The sequence below is a fragment of the Henckelia pumila genome, chromosome 3 (assembly GCF_033568475.1).
Source record: "Henckelia pumila isolate YLH828 chromosome 3, ASM3356847v2, whole genome shotgun sequence".
In the NCBI taxonomy this organism is placed as follows: domain Eukaryota; kingdom Viridiplantae; phylum Streptophyta; class Magnoliopsida; order Lamiales; family Gesneriaceae; genus Henckelia; species Henckelia pumila.
Window position 1 is genome coordinate 54,095,821 of NC_133122.1, and position 5,265 is coordinate 54,101,085.

At 35.9% G+C, this 5,265-nt stretch overlaps 1 long non-coding RNA gene across 1 annotated transcript; it reads left to right on the plus strand.

Annotated features, from left to right (window-relative positions):
* Positions 1-450: 450 nt before the first annotated feature.
* On the plus strand, positions 451-2,520 carry LOC140893321 (uncharacterized). Its single transcript, XR_012153101.1, has 4 exons — positions 451-671; positions 1,390-1,680; positions 2,217-2,279; positions 2,351-2,520. It is a non-coding gene; the product is annotated as an uncharacterized lncRNA (long non-coding RNA).
* Positions 2,521-5,265: the final 2,745 nt, after the last annotated feature.

Genomic DNA, 5,265 nt, shown 5'->3' on the forward strand with positions numbered 1-5,265 from the left:
TGAGACACTTGAAATTTGTGACCATCGGCTCTGGCACGCGGCAAAGGTGGACACGGTGGGAAAACCTCATATACTAAATTTTGATTACCTAAAATCATGAGAGATGAAGAAAATAAAAAGAAAATTTATTTTAAATTTTTTTCGGGTAAAGAAAATCGCGTAAGGGCATTCTTGAGCGTAATTACCAAAATTTCTCAAAATCAGCCTTTTTGGACCCGGACTAGTGAAATTCTATTCTTAATATTTAATTAAATATTTTAGATTTAGAATTTAAAAATGAATGCAATTCTACAACTTAAAGTTTTAATATCCAAAAAGTAGCACTTTTACTAGTGAAAAAAAAACACTTTTGTGCATACCCTACACATACCACCTACCTATACATACATTATAGTTAAAATATCACTCACCACAATTAACCCTAGCATTTTTGGGCCCTCTTTCAGCCGCCTCATTCTTTTCCCTCTCTCATTCTCACGCTTCTTCCATTTCCTCACCCCTTCTCCACATCGGCTTTCACCATTTATTCCTCCCATCAACTCCGGCCGCCGTCCAGCCACCTAACCACCGCCATGCCGCCCCGAGGTCCACCTTAGAAGAGCATTTCAGCTGCTGGTCGTGAATCTCAGCCCCTTGGCCGCCTCTTTTTCTTCTTTTGGTTGCAAGTTAAGGCAAGAAAACTCCTTGATTTTTGAAACCCAAGCATAGGATATAAATTCTCATGGCTTCCTTCTTGTTATTTTGAATTTGGGCAGAATTTTTATGTGTATTGGTGTGTGTGGTGTTCGATTTTCAGTAGGTAAAGGATCCATGGAGTTGGTTTTGTGTATTTTAAATTGCTAGCTTGCATATTGATGTTGTAGGGGTGATTTACTTGCATCCAAATGAAATTTTGGTGATTTGAATGGAAAATCAGATTGTAACATGATGTTTTCAACCCATTTTCATGTGTGTTTGATTGGTTTTAAGCCTCTCATGGTATTATGCAAGGCATATTTTATTTATGCGTTGAAAGGCTGCGAATCGTATTAAGTTTGAGGCGTTTGAATTGAAATTTTGTGTGAATGGATGGAAGGAGTGGAGGGGCTGCCTATGGGATGTTCTTTGGGGTTAAGCATGTGTATTTGGATGTGTTAGATTTGAGTCATCGGGCTTGTAAGGCCCCAAAAATATTAAGTTATTAATTACGAAATTAGAAATTTAAATTCCAAATTTTGGAAATGATTAATTTGGAAATTAGAGATTTAATTTCCGAGCTGAAAATATTTAATTTGAGAATTTACGAATAGTGAGATTTAAATTTCGGGATTCTTAAATCAAAATATTAATATATTTGAATTAGATATTTATGGGATTTAAGATTTAAATTCCATGTTTCCGGAATTAAAGGATTTAATTTGAAGTCGGAAGCTTGCCGAGGGACTGAATTGCAAATAGAGAAGAGTTGAGGGGCCAAAATGCAAATAACCAAATTTGAGTGGGACACATGGCTTCTTCATGGATATAAACGTGTAGCATGAATGTTTGCATCAGATCTTCAGCTCCAAAACCGTGAGCAGCCATTTTATATTTTTGCAAGTCATTTCTTATATTTCAATATTCAATATCTCAAGATCCGGCCGTCCGATTTCAAAACCGAGCATAGTTTTGGAATCCTCGCGACAAGAGTTTCGTTGTGATGTAAGTATCTCTTTGATTCAGTAGATCTTGAAATTATGATGTTGGGATGTTGGGAGACATCAGAATTTGAATATGAAATGGTGTTCTTGATGATATAAGCATTACGATATCGAAGTTGAAACGAAGAACGGACCACGTATGCAATTGTTATGATTTTCAGAATATATTTCGAATCCTTGCACCTTCTGATATGCTGGTTTAAGTTGATATTCTTGATGTATGTGATGTATTTGAAGTAAACTTGGTGGTTAGAATTGATAAATTTCAGTTTTGGATACCAAATTTGTACCGTTACGCCGTCAGTTTACGTTTAATAAATTTCTGGAAATACATGCTGCTGGATTTCGAAATTAAGTGATGAAATGATATTGATATGAGTTATATATCAATGTTTAGATGATGTTTGAGTTGTTAGAATTATCGGTTTTGAACCGTTTCGTCGCCGGTTTGAATTTCGATCAAATTAGCAAGCCTTGAGTTGTTTAGCTTTGGAATGAGTTGAAATGAAATATTGAATGGCTTGATATGAATTTCAGATTGTTCAAGAATATATCGAGTTCGAGTTCGCACCGGTTCGAGTCAATTGAAGATTGTTAAAGGTTTGAGTTCTAGCCTTGAAATTGTTACCATTCTATCTAGGGAGTTGACACAAGCTTTGTGTTTAATGTAGATTGAGGATTGGAGCTACTTAGCTATCAAGAGTGGAAGGTATGATTCGACGATGACCAAAGCAGGGAATGAGTATCGAGATGTGTTTGATCTCTCGATCCCTTAAATCACACAATAGTTTCTATTTTATGTGTTTATGTGTTTTGTTATTGAAACGCCTAATACTAATAAATGCGATTTTTTTTTAAAATAATAATACTACTATACATACATGCCCATACATATATGTATATAAAAATAACATACTTTTTCTTAAATAACCTGAAAAATATTAAATAAATAAATCCTTAAAAATGTTTCATGCATCAATTTAAAATAATAAACAATGCTGCTGAAAAATCTCATATGCGAAAACAATAATAAAATAAAACATGTTTCAAAATTCAACATAATAAACTAAATAGCTGCGACGGTCACGGGGTCCACTGCTCCGTGAGCTCATAAGTCCTCACCACCGGTAGGAGCTATATAAACGTCATCATGCTCACCTGCACCATATAAGCATATTGAGCCTAGGGGCTCAACATGTCTAATCCTTTATAACAAGGTTAAAAATAATGCATCACATAATTACTAATACATATACATGTACATGAGCATGCATGGAAATATTTTCATCACATCATAAAACTGCTGAATCATAAACTGTATCATAACCATAATCATAACCATATTATTTCTTCATCATATATAACATAATTGAGCAATGCTTTTGAAACCTGCAGATGGTCCTATCCATAAGTGTGACGCTCATGTGTCGACTGATCAGTCTCATGAACCAACATACGATGGCGGTGATAAATCACCTCCTATGGTAGTAACCTACCGAATCATATGGTGGATAACCACCCCTATGGTAGTAAAACTACTGAATCATATGGTGGAAAACCACCCATATGCCACACATACTTCAATTTTCACCAAAATATTTTATTGCTCATCATTTACATAATTATATACATAAGAAATTTCATGAATGCATGCAATGAAAATATGTCCGTAATATATATTTAATTTATTTTCGTAATAAATATACTTATACTTAAAATATAATCTTTATGCATAAAATAATTAAATATATATTCCGGACTTATTTATTTTTCATGGATTGGTCCAGACTGCTGGTCACTCATCTAGGCCCATTAAACTTAAGTAAAACCCAATACTCATATTTTTAGCCCAAATAACTTAATTAAACTTAACTGGGCCCAAATAAAATATTTAAGCCCATTAACTTAATTAAACACAATAAAATTCTAGACTGGCCCAAAATCCATCGACTGGCCCAAAAATATTCATGGGCTCCCAAGCGCATAAAAATATTAGGCTAACTTAAATAAATTATTTAAGGCCCAAATAAAATTATTTGGAGGCCCAAATAATTTTCTAACTAATTATTAAAGCCCAAAATAAACTTAAACTATTAAATACTTAAAAATTAAAATACTCGAGTTCGGCCCACCTAACCCGGACCCAGACCACCTGACCCGACCCTGCTACTACCCAGACCTGACCCAGACCCCCAGGACCCAACCCAACCCCAACCCATAGCCCAACCCGATCCCCCCCTTTCCCTTTTCCCCTCGGCCGCGAGCAGCAGCCCTCCTTGCTCCGGCCATGGCCGGCCGGAGCGCCGCCGGCAGGACCTTCCCAGGGTCCTGCCGGTCCTAACCTAGCATCTGGTCGGCTGGTTCATGGTCATGCATGGGCCAGCCGACCCCTCTTCCTAACAGCCCTAAACCGAGCCAACAACACAACCAACCCTTCTCCTGGTCGGCCTAGCCCTTAACTGACTCTAACCCAGCCACGGTTCGGTCCTAAAGGACCTAACAGACCCTTAAACCAACCTTCAACAGCCCTGGACCGATCCATGTCAGAAAAAGGCGTGAGTCATGGCAAGAAACACAAACACATGCATCAAAATATTCATACAATGCATAAATTCAAAAATTTCATGCTAACAATCTGAAATAAACCATCATGGTAAGTAGTAGCTTATATGGTGTTCAAACGAAAGAATAGACATGCCTTAGACGAAGATGAAAGAAGAAACGAGACAATAATCACGTGTACGACGCTCCGGGACGAACAGATCTTATTGTTTTCTTGAAAACCTTGAAAACTTTGGCTATGGTGTGAAGTTTTCTGCTGAAGCATGAGAATGGAGGTGAGGGATATGATGGAGGCGGCTACTCACTAGAAACGTAGGGTTGGAGGGATTTTTGGGGATTATTTTGGGTAGATTAGGTTAATAATAGATATAATTTAGTTAGGTAGATAATATAACATAAACATAAGATTTTAAAATATTCAAAATACCCACTAATCTGATATAAAATTATAAATCCCGAAATACTAATTTAGGGTATTTTTAAAAATTAATAAAAGTCAATAAAGTGGCTAATTTTTGCTAAAAATCAACCCTTAAATAAACATATAATAAAATACTAAAATTTTTTTGACAAAAATATCTTAAAATAATATTTTTAAGGCTCATAAAACTCATAAAATATTTTTGGCTAAGAATTTGGTATCTCGTCCGTCCACGGTCCCGTCTACGTGATCAAAACCAATAATTCCTTAAAAATCTAAAAATTCTAAAATAGCGGGTTAAATGCTAAAATAAATTAAATCATGCATATAATTCACATAATAACACATAAATGTCATTTAACCCAAATATAAATTTTAAATAATTATTTTCCTTAATTATGCATGCAAATTTACGTATTAAAATTTTCGGGTGTTACAATTCTCCCTCCCTTAAATTGAATTTCGTCCTCGAAATTAAAGTGCTTACTCGAATAACTCCGGGTAGCGAGTCCTCATGTCTGCCTCGGTCTCCCAAGTGGCTTCCTCCTCGGAATGATTCTGCCACTGGACTTTGACCATCGGTATGACCCGCGTCCTCAATCT